This window comes from Sapajus apella, unplaced genomic scaffold (assembly GCF_009761245.1).
Source record: "Sapajus apella isolate SASKATOON/1434 unplaced genomic scaffold, GSC_monkey_1.0 scaffold60, whole genome shotgun sequence".
NCBI classification, from domain to species: domain Eukaryota; kingdom Metazoa; phylum Chordata; class Mammalia; order Primates; family Cebidae; genus Sapajus; species Sapajus apella.
In genome coordinates this window covers 2,047,138-2,069,334 of record NW_022437000.1, presented here as the reverse complement: position 1 = coordinate 2,069,334, position 22,197 = coordinate 2,047,138, and the positions used below count along the sequence as shown (strand labels likewise).

The 22,197-nt window shown below is 37.9% G+C and overlaps 1 protein-coding gene across 3 annotated transcripts in view; it reads right to left on the bottom strand.

Moving 5' to 3' along the window:
* The window catches only part of ITGBL1 (integrin subunit beta like 1), a 256,601-nt gene that overhangs the window by 103,020 nt on the left and 131,384 nt on the right, over positions 1–22,197 (bottom strand). The gene's annotated exons all lie outside the window — the stretch shown is intronic.

Genomic DNA, 22,197 nt, shown 5'->3' with positions numbered 1-22,197 from the left:
CGGCGCCTGTAATCCTAGCTACTCAGGAGCCTGAAGCAGAAGAATCGCTTGAACCCAGGAAGCAGAGGTTGCATAGAAGTGAGATCATGCCATTGCACCCCAGCCTGGGCACAAGAGAGAAACTCAGTCTCAAAAAAAAAATAGCTATTACTATTATTGGAAATAACTACTGAGTGGAGCCTGATGAGCCCTTGCAAAGCCTTGTAGTCACACAACTATCAGGCTACCACTGCAACCCTTAACCCACAGAAGAAGCAATATCATCCCTTGAATTCAAATTAAGTCTGTTACATGATTTGTTCCTGGCCAGCTGACTTTTCATTGGCAAAGCAAAGACATATGAAGTCTTAACTGACAGGAATATAACAAATTTAGAATTTCAGAAGGTATATCAAGAATCCACACTTTCATAACTAAGAAGTTCCTCAACGGCTAAAGTTTGTTTCAAGAGTGTTTATACTAAGTCAATCTGTACGCAGCAGGGCTACTGTCACTGGGCTTATTTCTGTCACTTTGTGACACCAGTACTCCATCAGGCATGATGATTAAATCTACAACCTTTCATGTAGTAAAACAGGGAAGGTAATTGCAAGAGCTGCAATTGCATCGCTGAATGTCTCTTGCTTTAAAAAATAAATATACTGTCTTTGCCTCTGCATTTATCTATCAGCAGGAGACCATTATACAGTGACAATATTCTGTTTCAGAAGCATTATCTCTGAATAATTACCTGTTTCTTGTCTCCATGGAAAGCTGTACCGCAGAACCTCTTTTAATTTGGTATATGGCAGGATTCACAGATTGTATTTTATTACTATGAAAATACCTTTCTCCACCCCTTACAAAAATGAAGGTAAATGTTAGCCGCGTCGTGAATGATGCTGCAGTTTGGGACGTTTGCAGCCTGCTGATGGGGAGGTTCCCCCTCACCTTCCAGAAGCACTCATCAACAAAGGGAATCTGCAGGTGGCTCCAGCTGGTTGCAGGGACCAGAATTTGAAGGGAGAGGAAATCCCTGATGCTGGGCTCTCCTGCCTGATTCTCCAAATGGTTACAGGGATAAAATGCAGAGGGGTAGCAAGCCAGTCAGGACTCGGCAAAGAGAAAGCACAGATATTCACTGAGTTCTTTGCCCTTTCATTTTATTTTATCTCTGTTTTTCTTTTGGTCTCAATCCATGAGCAACCCCAGGTCAATCTGTATACTGAGTCCTCACTCACCTCCCTTCCATGGACAATTGCTTCCTTTCCTTTGGAGTTACAGACTATTTTAAAATGCTTTCAGGTGAACACTTCCAGGCTCAGAGCAGGGAAAATAAAAAGAAGGGAGTTACTGGGGCATAGAACATAAACGTTTGTCCAGGGAGGAGTGGTTAGGAGAGATATGTGATTTAGGAAGTAATGGTGTTTTGCTTTTGCTAAAGCAAGTTTTCACATTTGCACAACAACAGAAAGAAACCAGCAGAAACATCTTATTCCAAATGAAAGTATTAACAGATCCATGCTAAATAAAACATATGTAAGTGAATTCACCCAGAGGAAGCAGTGGGTGGGGTAGGTAAAGCTCAACAAGCCCAGAGTTTTTCTCACTCTCCAAAGCAACCTCTCTAGTATACTTCTAGGAATATCTCCAGGAATCCTGGTGACTTTAGGTCACCCTGTATAAATCGCTAAGCCACATGAATATAAGAGATTGTATATATTGTCAAAATGGGCAGGGGGAGTTGTTTAGTCAGTCCAATGGAATGCTTACAAAATTTGTTCTTTTAGTTGTTTTAAGCAATGGGTTTTTTTTCAAATGGGATTTAAAATGGGCCAGGAGGCCAAAAATAGGCCCAGAAGGCCAGAGCGTATACTCAAAAAAACTTTCATTCCTGTCAAATGTTCTACAATCAGACTATTTATGACATTGCCCTGATGATCTCACCTAACGTGAAGGAGAAAGGTCATTTATTAATTGTCCACTTTTAAATCATGAGTCTCGCTTTAAATTTGTGCTCTGCGAAGGTTAAGTGTGATTACAAGAGATTTCTTTACATCTTTGAACCACAATGACTCACGGTGAACCCACTGCCTGTCCTCAGATGAAAGTCAACAGGAGATTTGGGTTTTATAATTTTATAGAATCATCTTGTCAGGAGCCTATATAAGAGCCATACGTGAAGGAACTACTGTATTTATCAGCCTTTTATAAAAATAATGACATAATGTTTCTCCACGTATAATGAGAAGTAAAATGAGAACTGTATGTTAGATAATTGGGTAAGAATAAGAAACTAATTTTAGTATACAGAAATATGAAACTTGATTTTATTTCACAAATATCTTTATGACTTATAGAGAAAAGTGTGCCTAGTTTTATTCCTGTAGACCTTAAAAGGTAATCTCTGAACATTTCTTACAAGTGATTGATTATATAGTCAATATTCGGTTACTCTGTCACAGGATCAAGCTAAATTATAAACCCCAGGCTGCCTTATTATATCAATATTTAATATTTTAACATGTATACTAAATTATTTTTAAAAGAAAAGATTAAAACATACAATTTAAAGAGAATAATATTTATCCTAATAACATTAACATGTCAGCAATTTCCAAAAATCACATTATTACAAATTTAAATTGCTTATTTGCAAAACAGAAATATAATCTAATCTCAAGTAGAGAAAAGAAGCATGAATAATGAAAAGTTCTCATATTATCTGTAATTTTCTTTGGTATTCAGTCACAACTACAGGAAACGCACACACACACACACAAACACACACACGCACGCGCGCACACACACATGCGCATACACACACACACACACACACCAGCCTCATTTCAGATTCAATTTTCCTTTCCCTTCCAGATCACCGCTGGGGAACCTAGAACTAATTGAATACTAGGCTAGAAGCCTTGTATTAAATTAAATAAAGGTTTTCTGTTCATGGATCTCTAACTACGTAAGAATCCATGCTTAGAACCAGTTCTTTAACTCCTGGTACATGATCATTTCTTTAATTAGAAATATTGGATACATCTGTGTACTCATGCAGTCTTTTGTTTCACATTCAATCATTATTCTTTACTCTGAGTCAAATATTTGCTAGATTCTAGGTTTTAGAAATAGAAAAACAACACTAATCATGGAGCTCACAATCAGAGAGACCAGCATCAACAAATCATTATAGTAAACGGCATATGCAAAACTAAATATGTGCACAGGTTTAGCTGGAACATGGTGGAAAATGTGATTACAGCTACAGGAGAGGTTTTATTTTTCCAAGCTTACAAGGTATCAATGGTTATTCTAGACAGAGAGAAGGGCAAAAGCAAGAACCTAGAATGAATTGGTATTGATGAAATCAGGAATGACCAAATTTCTATAGTCAGAGACAGACACTGGTGTTGTTACTAGCTGTGTAGGGATAATCATGATACTACCATCATCATGAGGTTGATGAGCGTATCAAATGAGATACGTCAACCATTTAGAACAGTGCCTGGAGCTGTGTAGGTACTCATTTAATGTTGACTACTATTACTCATTAAATCTTCCATCTAATATTAGAAGTATTGCTTAAGAACAAAGGTTTAATCATATAGATGAATTTTTGCATATGGGGAAAAGTTAAGTCATCAACAAGCCTCTAGCAATATACTGAGGCCCTGTGCAAGCGAAGGAAACACAAGAAATAGAACCCCCTGCCTGCTTATGTATATACCATCATCTTAAATCCCATTTCTTTTTGTTCTATTTCTTTGCTCCCAACCAGTCTCAGCTCTTGACCTGAGGGTACACATCTTCACTCAAATCTATACTGCCTTTGGCTTATTTCCTTGTCTGATCCAGGCTTTGGGGATAATCAGCCGTACTCTTCCATTTCCTTATTTCAATTATCCCCTCAAACTTTAATTTGTCATTGCCAACAGTCTCATTTCCTTTTGACTAAGATAAAGGTCTGCCTTTTCCCAAGAGAAGTCTTTTTGAGAGTAACATTTTTGAAAAAGCTTTCTTTTTGTATTATCTTCATTTCAGTGCATTAAGACTGAAAAATCTTCTGTCTCCAAGGTCTTAAGAAGAGATGGACAAGAGCATTTCAAAAGGTGGAATAAAAATTCTAGAGTGCGGGAACTTTTTTCAATGGGTATGCAAAGCTCATGTCAGGCTTAGCAGCAATCTGGGTGGGTTAGTTTCTTCATCCCTTTTAAAGTGGGTGGAAAATAAAAGGAGGGCTTTAACTCTGAATTGCTATAAGAAAAGTCTAGCTTTTCATGGACAGAAAAAAGGCTCTTAGTGAAACTAAGGCTCAAGGTCATGTTTTCATTTTGCTGGAATGTCTGCGAGGGGTTCAGGTGAGAAGCAACACTCTGTATGACAAATAAAAATGGAAACACTGAGGCACCAGGCTATATGCTTCTTGATTTTTTAAAAGTGTGTTTAAAAACTGATAAAGTGGTAGATATTTCTAACTCCATACACACCCAGGGAGTGGAAGGATGTCTGGGATGGAGATGCCCACTTTTACAAAGCTATTTATTCAAACAGGTATTTTCCTGTTACTATTTCAGAAGAATGTATATGATATTGGCATCATTCAGCAGAAAGCTGCCTGGGTACAAAGGTGTCAACAGTCCTTTGGGAGACCATGATAAACTCAGGCAGGCTTCACCTTGTCTAGTGATATAAAGAAAGGTTGAACCACAGCACCTGCTCCACCTTCACAATTGATTTGCTTGTTATTCTTTTGGAGAGGAAAGGTGGAAGATCAATGACAGTCATGACACAGAAACCCACTGTTCTTTACTTTGGGTACAGCCCCAGGTGCAGTTCTTCAGTATCAATCATCAAAGAACCAGGCGCATTTACCTTGGAACTAATAGCAATTAATCTTCTGATTTCCTCACTGGAGGGAGTCCCTGACACTGGGAAGGGCCCTAACATAGATGACATACATTTAAAAAATTTTTCCAAAATAAGAAATTTTGAGTGAATTAAGATGACTGACTCTCTATGTCAACTTCCACTCAGCCACATTTCCTCTCATGTCCAGTGGCTCTGGGGGGACTCCAGGTACTTCTGAGATTCAGCGAAAGAAAAGGTGAGTTGAGGACACTTTCATTTTGAGATTAGTAGGGTACCATCACTTCTGTGAATTTTCAGGATATAGAAATGTCCCCTAGAAAAATTCTTGTAGCCCTCTTGGGTCATGACAATTTAAGACCAGAGATCAAGTAATAAAATTGTATGCATACTATAATGCACAGCCCAGATTTAGGAAGTTAAGAAGGAACAAGTTTTGAAGTATACAGAGCTACTTATAATAGATGTGTAACATTATAATTACATCATATCATAAATCTTGTGAGGTTTATGGTATTTGTCTGCTATAAAAATGTAATTTGTGTTCATTGACTTTTCATCCTAAGTTAGTATTCACCTTAACTAGCTTATGATTTTGAATTCGTTTTATTAAAAAGGACTCCCAAAATGTAATCCCCACAAAATGCGAATTTACTCATCTATGTTAGATAAATATGTGCATCCCAAATTGCAATGTAGAATTACAATGTAAAAACAGTAAAACAATTTAGACCATAATAATAAAATATTATAATTATGTTCATAGATTAAATAGAATAATTGATTAAATGATGGGATATGATGCATATTCTGACTCTTCTGTTCCCGTGTCCACTTGTAAGGGCCCTTGCGATTATACTGGGCACACCTGGGTGATCCAGTGTAATCTCTTGATTAGCAATCATGAGTCCCCTTTGCCATGTAATCTAATATATTCACAGGTTCAAGGGATCACATGGGTGTCTTCAGCTGGGGGTAGTATTCTGCCTACCACAATCATCAATGAATTGCTTTGTCCTCTCATACTGTCATTTGGTTGTAAATCTGAAAATAAGCTGTGTGTCATCCTTGTTACACTAAGAAGGCTCTACATGTAATCAATGATTCTCAAGCTCAATATCAACCTGAATGCAGTTGTATCTAGTGAAAACTCTGGTTTGCCCAGAAGGGCTCCTTAACAGTCTCACAGCTCATTCCCCCCCATTCTCACCAGCCCCCAGTGGTGACCCAAATTTAGAATGCTGTCATCCCTCTAACATCAGCAATTGGCTCAAACTTGACCATCTGGTCCAAGCAAAGTCAATCAGTTTTTTTCCTTGATTTTTTTTTTCCTCCCTTAAACTGTTAAATAAAAGTCTTTTATCTTTCTTGGACAGAACATAATAAAAATATAGCCTTAGATGATGCTAAAATACATCATGGATTTTCCACTTGTGTAGAGAAAAATCCATCTGCAATAGACTAGATTCAGATTAAAGGGCTGATAAAAGCAGAAATGTGTGTGTCAGGGCTGTAGTGTAAACCCATGTGCATGTGTGTGTACACAGGTGTGGGTATGATAGAGATAATGAAAGAGTGAGAAAGTCCACACCTGTAATCCCGGCACTTTGGGAAGCTGAGGCAGGTGAATCACAAGGTCAGGAGTTTGAAACCAACCGGGCCAACATGGTGAAGTCCTGTCTCTACTGAAAATACAAAAAATTAGCTCAGCATGGTGATGCCTGCCTGTAATCCCAGCTACTCGGGAGGCTGAGGCAGGAATCTCTTGAACCTGGGAGGCAGAGGTTGGAGTCAGCTGAGATCGTGCCACTGCACTCCAGCCTGGGTGACAGAATGAGGCTCCATCTCAAAAAAAAAAAAAAAAAAAAAAAAAGAGTGAGAGAGTCTGTGTGAGGTTGTCTAAGTCACTCTACCATTCTTCCCAAAGGTCATTGTTACCCCTGTCTTTTTTGGTTTGTGAGCACATAAATCATTTGTTTGCTCCTGCTTGCTTGAATAGGGATTCTGCCATTTTCATCTAAAAACTTTTAACTAAAATAGATGCTGTATAGTTTTGTTATATACTCAGCACTGTAATTAATTACAAAGGATTTTAAAATATAATCAAGAAAGCTAAGAATTCTTTCAGGACATAGAAAACAAAGAACAACTCTTTATATGTCCAAACTGGAGATTGCTGCTAAGTGTGATCTGGTACGAGCAATGCCATGTTTTTTGTTGCTAAGCCTTCGATCTATAGTAGGCATCAACCAAGGTCTCTTAAACACTTTCCTAATCTATTGCCTACATTGAACAAATAATAGCAAATATTCTCACCAAACATAATTTCCGCCCATGTAGCTAGTTAATAGCATAGAAACAAAGTCCAGGGATTCAATCAAAAGCTATAAGCAGCACATGGAGAGAGGTAAATAGCAGCAACCCAAATTATTTCATTAAAGTAAATACCAGGAGGATTCTCTTGTCATCTTATATTGCCAGTGTAACTAATCACATTGAGTGAAAGATTATGCAGATGGATATACTGTGAAAAAATAGTTCTAAGCCCAGGAGGTAGGCCCCAGATCATTCAGTATCAATAAACCAGTTACTGCTGCTTCATAATCTGTTAATACTCTTCACTGTTGTCTACTTGGGTTCTGGGTCCTCTGTCACACTGAAATTGTCTTTGATCATTCAGCCCCTTCCTACACGTTCACAAGATTCACGTGGATATTCACTAGCCAAAGTTAAAACAATAATAATATGGCTGAAGGTTGATTTAGTCAGTCTATAAACTGGCTAAATATTAGGTTAGAGTCATGTAGGAATTGCAAAACACCGATTACATTTTTTATTAAACTTCTATACTTTTAATAAAAGGCTGCATTTTTACATAATGAGATGGGTCTGCTTAAAACACTTTCAAATGAAACTTGATTAGCATAGAAATTAAAATTATTTCTCTTCGTGTTCAGATATTCCTTTTATTTCTGGAATGCCAGCTTATACTCATATGAGCATCCAGCACTGCGACATTTACTAAGCAGAATAGAGATCCTTCTCATGGATACACACTAAAACCTAAGGCATTATAGAACAAAGGTTACTCTCTTCTGAGAGTAAAAACAGGAGAGGAATTTTTTTCTCTGCTTGAACTTTTGCTTGTTACCAATTATCCTAAAAAGAAACTTCAGTGACAAATAAATATGGCTTACAATAAAATAATTTGGGCTTGGTTTATCTTTTTCATTTTTTAAAGCAGAATCAAAAACTATAAATGAAACTGGATATCACGAGGTACTTCTATGTTTGATTGCCTTTTGGATAATTTAGTAATTTACTTAGTAAACAATATAGTACCTATTTAAAGCATAGGTAGCTCAAAATATGTTCCTTAATAATTTATTGTGACAGCTAAAAGTCTTTGATTTTATGCAGATATGTCTAAATCACGGCCACCTTTGATGATATTATGGAGCCCTTTATAATCTGGCCAAAGAAGCTATGGATTCTTTCTGCACAAAAATATTAAAAGGCAAATATAATATATTTGTGCTATTTTAAGAGGTTCTCATTGTTTGATACCCAGCCACCCTCCCGAGTTGCATGAATTCTGGGCTAAGGGTCCCTGGAAATGGGATTCCCCAAATCCCTAATTACTATGCAGATTATTCTGGCCAAGGAAGCACATCAGAGAGCAGCTCTCAGAAAACTAGATATGGTCTGGGTGTGGTGGCTCACGCCTGTAATTCCAGCACTTTGGGAAGTCAGGGTGGGTAACTTGAGGCCAGGAGTTCAAGAACAGCCTGGCCAACATGGTGTAACCTGTCTCTACTAAAAATGCAAAAATTAGCTGGGCATCGTGGTGTATGCTTGTAATCCTAGCTATTTGGGAGGCTGAGGCAGGAGAATTGCTTGAACCTGGGAGGCAGAGGCTGCAGTGAGCTGAGATTGCACCACTGTACTCCAGCCTAGGTGATACTGAGACTCCATCTCAAAAAAATAAAAAAATATATAAAAAGAAAAATAAGGAAAACTAGACTAGCTATGAAGGCAGAAAGCAGATCTCCGGGATCTGAGTAACTGGGAACCACAGAAGGAAATTTCTATGAAACAGATTTATACCCCCAGAATTTATGCTCAAATGTTTCATAATCACATTGGAGATCTATTTAAAAATAAAGACTCCCATTCTACATTGGATATACATAAGCCAGATGAAACAGTGACCTGAACCTATCATATTCTTTCATCTTTCTGGGCTTTCTGATGAGATTTCCTATCTCGGACATATTCTTTCCCATTTCTCCAAGAGCAAACTTCCGACCATTCAGGACCTCCCTCAACCCCAGAGTCCAAGAGCCATATCTCCATCAGAGCACTGACTACATACTACTGTAATGATTTCTGTTTTTCTTTTTCCTTTTTATGCTGCATCTAATTGAACTTTGATACTTGTCTTAGTCCCTTCGGGCTGCTATGAAAATACTACAGATAAGTAGCTCACAAGCAACAGGTATCTATGCCTTACAGTTCTGGAGTCTGAGAAGTCCAAGATCAAGGCTCTGGCAGATTCAGTGTCTGGTGAGAGCCTGCTTCCTACACATAGATGGCACCTTCTCACTGAGTCCTCACATGGTGGAGTGGTAGAGCTAGCTCTCTGGGGTCTATTTTGTTGTTTATTTTATTATTTTATTATTATAATTGCTTTTAGAGACAGGGTCTCTGTCACCCAGGCTGAAGTATACTGGTGCCATCATGGGTCACTATACCCTCAAACTCCTGGGCCCAAGAAATCCTCCCACCTCAGCCTCCTGAGTAACTGCGACTACAGGCATGCACAACCACACTCTGGGTTCTGTTTTGTAAGAGCACCGTTCCCTTTCATGAGGACTCCACCCTCATGAGCTAATCACTCCCAAAGACCCGATCTTCTAATATCATCAACTTTGGGGCTAGGTTTCTACGTGTAATTTTTAAGAAGAGTGCAAACACTCAGACCAAAGCAATGTACACAAATCAGCAAATAAAGTAATATATGGTGGATAAGACATTTATTTTCTAAATACATATCTCTGGTGGAAGCAGGTTTGAATTCCACTAAGAGGGTAGAATCAGCTGAATAGTGTTCCTCAACATTCATGTCCACCTAGGACCTCAGGGTGTCACCTTATTTGGAAACAAGGTCTTTGCAGATATAATTAAAGACTAGAGCTGAATCACCCCCTTTTAGGGTGGGCCCTAAGTCCAATGACTATTGTACTTATTGGAGGAAAGAGAAGGAGGCCTAGACACACAGAGAGGCAGGTAAGACAGCCATGTGAAGAGAGAGGCAGAGAAGGGAGCGATGCTGCCACAAGCCAAGGAATCCAGAAGCCACCAGAAGTTGGAAACAGCAAGGAAGGATTCTCTCCTAGGTCCTTGCGGGTATCCTGATACTTTTTGATTTCAAACTTCTGATCTCCAAAACTGTGAGAATACATTTCTGTTGTTTTCAGCCACCAAATGTGTGGTCATTTGTTTTGGCAGCCCTAGGAATCTAACCTGGGGGCGGGGGCGGGGTATACCTCCACTGTGGATCACAAGGGTCACCTGCAGCTAAGAGGGAACAGGTGTTTCAAAATTGGGCTCTTCAAAGAAGCACTGTGCATATGAAGGGTTTCTGGGAGGGCATCTGAGGACAGCCTAACTTACTCTGGGCTACTTCCCAGCATTGGTCCTGAGGAGCCTCTCTGGACCACGTGCAATGGTTTTACTGCTAACTTCACACTGGCTAATTGCTCCCCTGAGCATGCGCCTCACTTCTCAGAAGTGTGGCATCTCACCGTAGCTGCAAAATCCCAACCAAAAACATGGGGACAAAGCAGACAAGGATCCAGCTCAGCAGCGGGCCACATGGAAAGGATGGGCAGGGAACAGATGGCAGGGAGCTGATACGGATTCGCTGGTCAGTTCTTTGATTAAATAATAGAAAATGTGCTCAAACTGAACCTACTCAGACTCATCCACACAAATCTTAGTTTCATTAACAAGGAAAATATAATTCTGTGGAATGCTCCTCGACACACAAGATAATATACATGGGAAAAAAGACAACAAGGAAAACAATTAGTACTCTTGTGGTCACAGAACTAAATAGTGTTTTAGTATTTTTTTTTCCCATTTATTTATTTTATTGCATTTTAGGTTTTGGGGTACATGTGAAGAACATGCAAGATTGTTGCATAGGTACACACGTGGCAGTGTGATTTGCTGCCTTCCTCCCCATCACCTACATCCGGCATCACTCCCCTTGCTATCTCTCCCCAGCTCCCCACGCCCCAAAACTATGGCTATTCTTGGAAAAAAAAAATGGCTAAATACATTCCTCCATATTTCTCAAAGCAGAAATTACCTATGGTAAAAATTCAAAATGTGTTTTTTACAAAGTCCCTTTTCTGGTCTCTATGACAATTCTATCTATCAAGCCAGTTATGTTTCATACAGAACAAATAATCACTGTCCTGCATGCTGCTGGAATTCAAGTGTGTCTAAGGTGGTTCATTGTTCAAGATCTCCTCTCTTTATTTCTCTCTATGCCCTACCCTATTTTCCACCCCTCTTTCCCCTGACTCACTCCTTTCCCTCCTATCCCTATTCAACAAAGCTTTGGGAAAGGACACCACACAGCAATAAGTTTTGTGCAGCTTGTAAGCACTCCCTAAAGCCCTGTTTGCTCAGTGGGAAGTAGGGCAAAAACTAAAGTGTCCATCCTTCTGCTGCAGGACTCTGCCTGTTATACATCCCTGCAGAGTGGTGAGTCTTCATGTGGCTGCACAGCAGAATCACCCAGAGAGCTTTTAAAATCCCGGACGCTCAGGCCACATCGCAGATAAATTAAACCATGTGGGAACTCAGCACTGGTATTTTTAAAATACTTCCGGAAGCTCTCCAAGTGTCCTCATCTCCTCTATGATTTTTTTAAGAACAAAGCCCACCTGACTTATATCTCCTTCCAGAAAACTTTACCTCTTGAGTCTGAAATTGTTTTCCTGTTTCCTCTCCCATCTTCCCTGAGTTGTCGTTTGGCCCACTTTCAATACTCCAATCTGGCCACATATGACCTCCTCAGAGAGGTTACCTGCGCACCATATTTAGAGCAACCCCCAGGCCTTGTCTTGGCCACTCTCTCATGTTATCTTGCTTCCCCTTCTCATAGGGCTATCTGAAATTATTTGTTTTCTGGTTTAACTTATTTTCCCAAACTCTGACATCTGTTGCCTTGTCTAATTATTTTCAGCAGTAAGAATGGTTCTGGAAACATAGTAGGACCCCAGTAAATATACGTTGACTGGATGAGTGAATGAATGAGTGAATATTGACCTTGTTTTCTCTATTAAATTGATTGCCCTGGGGGTCATTTGTATATCATCTATTTAAAACCCTTGTAAGCCCTTACAAGTGTATATTAAAGCTAACAAAGAAGTGTCACATATACTGTTTCAAGCGTCTCTCAAAATAGCATTTGAGAGAAAACATCAGTTGTCATAATGCCATTTTAATAGATAACAAAATGAAGGGTCCAAAAAGTTTTTTAAAAAATGCAAAATGCTACAGAGTTGCACAAATAATAAGCGGTGTGAGACATCAACTCTCTGAGGGTGTCATGCAGCCATGTGGCCATCTCTTCCATCCCTGCGCCCTAAGAGGCACATGCCCTCATAATGGGAGCCTGACTGCTTTGATAAGCTACAGATGCTGAGGGAAGGCATGGAGTTGGCAGCATGTGTGTCTTTCTATCCAAACAGGAAACTGATGTCTGTTGATAGTGCTTCCAGGGACCGTGCCAGTGAAGAGAGGAGGATCACTTATGAACAGATGAGCAGGGGTGAAGAGTGTCAGCATGTGCTCACCCTGTCATACCCTGTGTGGTCACAAGACACTAGGCCTCCTAACGCATCCAAAATCTTATTTACTAAGAAGCCTAACGTGAAGATTGTACTCCCTCTGGATTTTTCTCTCTATGTAGAGTTATCCAGAAGAATAGATCTAGGCTCAAGCATAAATTATGTCACTTGGATTTTGCTACCACTGTTTTTTATAATTACATTAAACTACATTCAACAGAGTGAGTAGTATTGCAGTTTACCATTGCAACTATAATTCAATAGTATTAACCATACCCAGACTTTCAGCAAATTAAAGGAAGCAGTATGAGAGACATTTCCTGGCACTGCATACTCCATATTTTCTTATTTTTTTACATTCCTTTTAAATTCCTTTAGTTGACTATTATACAATAAAGGGCTCTGGGAAGAAATCTTGGAAATCTTGGCAAAGGAGTTAACATCCTTATAAAGGACTTTATAAATGACCTCAAAATATTTGCTGTTTCGTCCTAGAGACCATCCAAACCTTAAGCAGGTTAATCCTGCATTCATTTTGCAACTGTACCATCCCAGGCCATTTGGTATTATTTACCAGCATCCACATGGCATGAATATTTTGAGCATCAAAGATCCCAAAATTATTTATACAATTAAATAGGAAGCCAAAGAATCCTGCCTTTTTGCCTTTATCCAAGTAGTAGGCAACACATGAAAAATACATATTTATGGAGAACCAAAATCTCATCCATCTTAATTGTTATATTCCAAATGAAAGAATGCCATAACTGAGGAATATATTAGTTTGAATCCGAAACAGATGCTTGGTGGAAAGCCGAGTCTAAAAGAATGGTGGGGTAGTCACATGGTTCTCATGAGATGTAGTCAGATCTTTGTCTAGTTCGCTATGCAAAACCAGACACAAATTCTGCTATGAAGGTGAGTCAGAAATGACAGGCATGGTGTTCATGAGATTAGGTATAAAATCTAGGAGTCCCGATGAGTCAGAACACAGTGTCAAGTTCACTTACTGCAAAGAAAGGTGAAATGGAGGCAATGCAAGCTTATGGAGCTAAGTTCAAGGTCACTGAGAAAGGTTTTGCTGCCAATCCAGCATGTGACTTGTTGGGTCATACAGCTGGCTAGTGACTGAACCCAGACTAACTCAGGGTCTACTCACCTCTATCCCACTAGCCCACTGTTCAACTAACCTGACTGCTGACAGTTGTCATTTTAATACTTTGCCAATAGGAATGACTTTGAATAAAACAGTTTTAGATATGTGCTTGTTTTCTCATCTTCTGTCAGTAGACAAACATAATACGAGGTGCAGAAGGGTACATGGAAGCATGCTAAAGTATTTGTCTTGTTCATGGAAAAATTTCAATCTCAGTAAATTCAGTTACATAAATCTTGGCATTTTAGCAATGGCCCAATGGATAGGAATGATGCAACGTTAACTTGGCATTTTTACGACATCATTTTGTTAACCTCATAAAACAATTATGACATAGAGAATTCTGCAAAGAAGTGGCTTTTTCTGCCTGAAACCCGTCAATCACACAAGGAGAGATTGGGTAGGGGGAAGAGAGACATATTGCCCCCCAGGATGTCTCTCACCATTTTCTTATTTTTTCTAAATCATCACAAGTGAGTATATTTCCTGTTCTTTACACATGTTATTCCCATCTTAACTCAGTTTCTGCCCCTGCTGTTCCTCCTACCTGCAATGCCCTTTAAAAAAAAAAAAATTTCTGGCTACGCTACTTATCTCTGCAGACACTCACTAGGTTCACTCGTTTCATAAAGCCATATTTGTACCCAAATTGAGCAAATGTCATCTTCCTCTGATTCTCAAGACACTCTATCCCTTCTCCCAACATATTTGTCACAGTTAACACAAATGCTTAGTCAGGGGTTGCAGGCTTTTTCTGTAAGGGGTTAGATGATAAATATTTCAGGCTTTGTGGGCCATGTGCTCTCTGCGGCAATACTCAACTTTGCCATTACAGCAAGAAAGTAACCATCCATATATAAACAAATGAGCATGGCTATGATCTAATAAACCTTTATTTGCAAAAAGAGAATGCAGGCCTAGCCCTAGTTTTCTGACCACTAGCTTAGCCCAGACATACATGGAGGTAAAATCAATAAATATTAGATTGATTAACCATGATAAACAATATCATTTATGAAAACATGATGAATATGTTGTCTGTGCTGTGACTATAGAGTATCTGCATTCATTTTGCAACTATAGCATGATGACCAGCCCTATTAATTTTTGTGTATCCTAAGAGGGGCATCACAGGTTCTGATCAGCTATGTGACTCTGCAGGCTACACAATAGGATAGCACTCTGCCTCATTGGTTTTCTATTAGAAAGAACATCTGTTGAGGCAATAATTCTAGGAAGATTATGGCTGATAACCAGAGAAATTGTTTCCCATAAAAGTATCTGGTTTTCCTGTTTATATTGAATAAAATCAGGTAAGTAACTGCTAAAGCTTTACACTACAATCTGCACTGTAATTTCAGTGTTTTAATAGAAATAAATATATAATCACAGTAGCAAAACTGTCATAGCTGTCACACATTTCACTTTGAGCTTGCTTAAAGAAATTGGAATTAAATCCAACTCCAATTTTCTATTTTCGTTTCAAATAGATTTTGACAATATTGGTTGCAGTCTTTACTAGGAAGTTATCGTAGTCAAAGAATTTCACTAGTTTTCAATTTACAACATGAAAATAATGCAAAACGTAATGAAACTTGTCTATTTATTTGGATCAATTCCTATCTTTGATACAAAATGTTCTGTTGCCATAGATAAAGATTGTTTATTTAGAACAGGAAGAAAAATACTCTCTCTTGCTTGGTAGTAATACAGTTTTCTGAACTATTGGTTAGAAAAAATCCAGTTAATTAAAAAATACTATGTTTATCATTTTCCATTGAATTATTTTCTACCTTCTCTTAAAAATAAACAAAACTAATAAATTCAGCTTCTGGAGTCTTCTTTACTCTGTGATCTGTTGAATATAAAAATGGCAAGACCAAACACAAGAGGAGAAATAAGGAACATAAATATCCCCTGCAAAGGGGAGTCCCTGAAAAATCAACTTACATGAGATCCTCTCTTCTATTTAGCAAGGCTCTTTTCCATTTCCTTTAACAATTTACTTTCATATATGCAGATTATGTCATTAGCTTAATAAATGCTGCTTCATCATATGACAGAAAGATGTAATACTGGATTTAACTAGGACCTTCAAGTAGACCACTATTCTGAGCACCTGCACCTTTGGCTATATCTATGAGAATACACGATGTCCCAACAAAGAGAAATCCAAGTGCATCATGAAGATAGATAAAGGATGCCAGAGTTGGCCTATTTAATTCTCCCTGTTTCTCAATCTTCTTGTATCAGTACTATCCTTAATAACATCATAACAAATAACAATTACATTCCTGAGGTGTTGCGAAATGTACGATACATGTACAGTTTAAGATATCATAATAAGTACAAAGAAAGCAAATGATAAACAGGCTCTTCTATTTCTATATCCTATTACGATTATGGGATATTGCATGGTAATAGAGCATATACAAGCCACAACAGTAGGTGGTGTCAGTTCAAAGCATGCTCAAAGATGCATGGAAGCCTCCCAGGTGGTACACAGGCTTATTCTTGTCATTTAATGTCCATAACATGAGAAAGTCCAGGTCTTTGCTTCTGATATGATTCACCAATTCATTTATATTTCTCCTCATTTGATGCGCACTAAAAGCAGGACCATTCCTCTTGGATAAGAAATAGTACATAAGTTCATCTTATAGGGTCATTTATTTATCATCTTTGGCTGCGGTTTATAAAAGCTAGGTTTCAAATGGCATACCTCAGTGCATGAGTACTCCAGGGTCCTCTAACACTGGCAGAAATAGTCAATCAATCTCTCAGAAAGCTCACAATAGAGTAATCTGAATCCCACTTGCTTTCTCAAAGTACTACTAGAAGAAAACATAGGGGTTCCCTTGTCATCTGAACACTCAGCACATTTCCTGCAGCAGTTTACTTAAAATAACATAATTAGGCCACGAAGGATTTTAAAATATAATCAGAATCACTATATAGGCGGACTTCCAACTTTTTTAAGCTTTCTCTTTGTTCCAAATAAATAACCTCTCTGTAAATAGGAATAAAAAAGGTAATGATTCAGTTTTCCAAAATTACATAGAGTGAAAAACACACTGGCCAAAAAAAAAAAAGAAAAAAGAAAAGAAAGAAAGAAAGAAAGAAAACACTCATCATGAAAAGTTCTCTGAAAAATAAAACTGGAAATTAAAGATGGGGTTTGCCAACAAAAGGGAAAGATAAATTGTGACTTCACTGAAAAATATCCAGATGGTGAGAATTTGGCATGCTATTATTCTTTGAAATATGTTCCTAGGTAAGGGAATTGAAACAATTTGCTTAATTCATTAATTAAAGTATGCTAATTGATAAAAACGAGGACATGGTTTTTATTTTCTAGAAGTTACAATATTAAATAATGAGGCTCCATCTACCATTCTTTCTCCATTTCACATCTTCCTTTATGGGGGTGTATGGTTATGTGTTTAAGGAACTAAAACATATGCAATATCTCTTAGAACAAGTCTGATAAAAGAAAACCAAAGGGCAAACAGGACAGACAAGAAAAGCACATGGGATTGCAGTATCAAACAAAAAGATGACTTAGACACAAGGACAAATGATGATCAAAGAAGGCAAATGCTGAAAACGCAAGCCTCTGAATAATAATGCCTGCAGATAAATCATTTGTTTGATGATTCTAGAAGTCAATGAAAGAAGCTTGATAAATGGCAAAAGTTTGTTAACACCGACAGCAAAATACATTGAGAAGAGCTAACAGATTATTTAAATTGTCACTAGTGGTGGGTGAAGAGGACTTTTCTTATGCCCCGGGCAGGAGAGTATAGCTGTATAATTTATTTTAGAGATTATAAATTGTTTTGATTTTTTTTCCTTCAAAATATTTCACCGATTTTTTTTTAGATCTACATATTCTGCTACAAGAATATAAATCATGGCATGTAGAACTTGAATAAAATAAGAGAACATATAGATATCTAATAAAAAAGGATTGATTGAATTATTTTGCCACAACCATATAATGGAATATTATGCAGCCATTTCAATGATGCTGGAGAATTATATTTGTAACAGGAAATATGTTAAATATATATTGTTCAATAAATTGGCATGTTACAAGAACTTGTAAGTTATCCAAAACAATAACCCTGGAGTCAGAGAACATTATTAATCTTCTTTATTAAACTTGTACCACTGGAATTATGTAAAATGGCAAATTGTTCAAATATCCAATTATTTTTTTCTACAAAAAGAATAATAATTATACATCTTCCTACTTCATTGTGTTTTTAGGAAATTTTAAAAAATGTATTCAATGTTCTTAGCATTTTACCTGTTCAATAAGTGCACATAAATGCTGTTGACAGAATAACATAAATAGATCATTTTGTAAAATATGTGCATGTTTATTTTGGTTTAGACATTGATACTGACTGCATATACATATAGTCATAAACCTCAGCTATTTAAATGCTTATCTCATTAGGTGTAAGCGTGATTTTTGTTGTATTCATTTATCTTGGTTTAACCATATTCTCTAAATTTTGTATGGGGAATTGAGTATAAGTCAGGTGTTCTCCTGCAACAACACCTCCCTCCAAAATCTCACTTGTTTAAAACAACAGGAATTTCTTTCTGACTCATATTATAGAATCTTGTTGGATCACAGAGATTTTTGCTACTCATTCTCATTCAGAGACCCAGGCTAACGGGTCAGAGACCATCTCCAGCACTGCAAATCCTCATGCCTAAGAGAGAATGGCAGATTTTTCACTGCCTCTTACAGCTTCTGCTCAGATGTGACACAAATGAATTTTACTCATATTTTTTTAACCAAAGTCAATCTCATGGTCAAGAGAACATCGATAATAATAACAATGTATTTTTAAGTCAGGAAGAGTGTAAAACTAATGTTTAGTCTATCATAATCCATTATAGGTTTTGAGCAGAACACTAGGTGACTAGAGAAAGTGCTTTCCCACCCTTACTCCCAGGAACCAAAAGTAGGATGCATGTCTTTAGATCTATGTTGGCTATACGAGATACATCTAGTTACATGAAAATATATCTACAGGCAATATGGTATAGAAACCAAGGAATCATAGGATACAGAACTTAAGAAAACATCTAAGTTATTCCGCCTTGAAGACATAATGATCACACTTAGTCACCACCAGCAGAAACAAATAATCTAACTTAATTTCTGGTAAAAAAAAAAAAAATGCCTTTAACTTCACCTGGTTCCTGATGAACTTCAGTTTTTCCCAGCTAGTGAGCTGATGAGGCTCTCAGGCTTGAGAAACTGATGGATCTTATAACTGCTTTCCTAACTCATGTTACAACAGCTGCAGTTTTCATTCATAAATTGCAAAATGAACTCTTTAAAAGTTTTTATACTGGTCATTTGCTTCAAAACAGTCAGTGCCAATGAATTTGCAAATGTAGCTCTATGAGAAAGAAAGGGTCCCTGACCTTGACCAAAAGCACTGAACTGACTGTCATAAATTCTTGGACTTCATTTTCAAAAATCTTACACATTGTCATGATTCCCTGTGAAATCACTTCGCTCATATAAGGAAATGGATGAAGCTTATTTAGTTTTAAAGTACTTCTAGAGACTGAAATGAATTAAAAATAATTTAAAAAATCATAATTCTATACAATTATTCAACACCTTTTTAACAAAATAAACTTTAAATATACTCCGTTGCTTAAAAAAATGGTAGCTAAATAAGTTAGTGAATCTCAAGGACAGGAAATATGCATGTTTGAGGAACAAACTAGTGGAGTTTGTTAAGGATCAATATATTAAGTTCACAATAATTTTCTTTCACTTGTCCTACATATTAAAAAATTTTAGGCTGGGCGGGGTGGCTCATACCTGTAATCCCAGCACTTTGGGAGGCTGAGGTGGGTGGATCAAGAGATCAGGAGATCTAGAGCACCCTGGCCAAAGTGGTGAAACTCACATCTCTATTAAAAATACAAAAATTAGCTGGGCCTGGTGCCGCATGCCTGTAATCCCAGCTACTCAGGAGGCTGAGGCAAGAGAATCGTTTGAACCAGGAAGTCAGAGGTTTCAGTAAGCCGAGATCATGCCACTGCACTCCAGCCTGGTGACAGAGGGAGGCGCTGTCTCAAAAAAAAAAAACAAAAACAAAAACAAAAAACAAAAAACCATAGAGACAAATGAAAAACTATTCATGCAAGTATATACTTAGAGTGATTTTCTCTGTTTGAGAGGTATTTTGTATGCTTTTCCTATTTTTCCATTATATGATTTGACATTTTAAGCTTCAAAATATAAAAGCATTTGTTAAAAAGTATACATTTTGTTCCTTTTTTTGTTTTAAAATATAAATACATATCCCTATTGTTTCTGTTCTATGTACTCCTATCAGTGACATAACCATTTGGAGTTTAAATAATTTTACCGAATGTGAGCCCTTTAACTTAAATAATGTTTTAAGATAGTGGACCTCCCTTTGCCTTGTTTACCATTTTAAGACAACAGTAGGCCGGGCGCGGTGGCTCAAGCCTGTAATCCCAGCACTTTGGGAGGCCGAGGCGGGTGGATCACGAGGTCAAGAGATCGAGACCATCCTGGTCAACACGGTGAAACCCCGTCTCTACTAAAAATACAAAAAATTAGCTGGGCATGGTGGCACGTGCCTGTAATCCCAGCTACTCAGGAGGCTGAGGCAGGAGAACTGCCTGAACCCAGGAGGCGGAGGTTGCGGTGAGCCGAGATCGCGCCATTGCACTCCAGCCTGGGTAACAAGAGTGAAACTCCGTCAAAAAAAAAAAAAAAGACAACAGTAAAAATCACTGTACCTAAACTTCTCTAACATAAATGTAATTGACAAAGTATCCTCAAGATCAAAAATCTATTTGTGAAATAAATTCATTTTCTTTCCCTCCCAAGGTTTTGCATTTGAAATGGAATAGTCCCCAGGATTATAATACATTTTGAAGACACACTGATTTTTTTTAAAGACACTAATTAGCCTTCCTATTTTTTTTTTTTTTCTTAACATGGTTGGGCCCAATAGATAAAGCTTTTTGTAAATGTAAAATAATAATGTAAAGTTATGTTTTGCTGTAGATTACAAGTGTTGGTAAAAGCAGTAGTCTGAGGGATACAAATTTTAATGTTACTTTTTTTTGTTTTGTTTTTTTTCTTTTTTTGAGACGGAGTTTCGCTCTTGTTACCCAGGCTGGAGTGCAATGGCGCGATCTCGGCTCACCGCAACCTCCGCCTCCTGGGTTCAGGCAATTCTCCTGCCTCAGCCTCCTGAGTAGCTGGGACTACAGGCACACGTCACCATGCCCAGCTAATTTTTGTATTTTAAGTAGAGACGGGGTTTCACCACGTTGACCAGATGGTCTCGATCTCTTGACCTCGCGATCCACCCGCCTCGGCCTCCCAAAGTGCTGGGATTACAGGCGTGAGCCACGGCGCCCGGCCTTAATCTGTTACTTTAAAAGCATGATGGCTTATCCAGCATTATAATGAGAATATTATGAATGCAGATAGAACAATGGTTCTTATCTGAGATTGCTGGTGAAACATAGGGCTAGTCAAAAATACTTCTGAAATAAATAAAAATATTCTATCCACATCCTACTTCTCAACTTTTCTACTTACAATTAGGGTAAAATACAGTACTGGATATGAGAAAATACCTATGCTACAAATGATCTGGGAGACTTTATGGAGTCTTCTTTATCCAGGATACTCTAAAGAATCAAAAAGACAGACAATACCAAGAAATGGTGAGGATGTAGATGTAGAGAAACTGAGACTTCCACACACTGTTGGTGAAATGTCAAATGGTATCGCCATTTTGAAGACAGTCCTGCACTACCTCAAAAGGTAAAACATAGAGTCACTCTATGATCCCAAAATTCCACGCACAGATCTAGACCCCAAAGAAATCAAAACACATGTCCACCCAAAAACTTGCACATGAATGTTTATAGCAGCATTATTCATAATGCCCAAAAAGTTGAAACCCCATCTCTGAATGCCCATTAACTGATGGAGGGTTAAATAACTGTGGTGTATCCATACAACAGGATATTATTTAGCCATAAAAAGGAATGGGACTGACATATGCTACAACTTTGATAAAACTTGCAAACACTGATGCTAAATGGAGAAAAGCCAGATGCAAGAAGGTCACATATTTTATGATTCCATTTGTATGTAATATTAAGAATAGACAAGTCCACAGAGACAAAGAGTCAATTGGTGCTTTCTAGGGGTTCTGGGACAAGAGAATGTGGAGTGCCTGCCATAGGGTAACAGTATTTTAGGGTGATAAACATTTTTTTGGAATT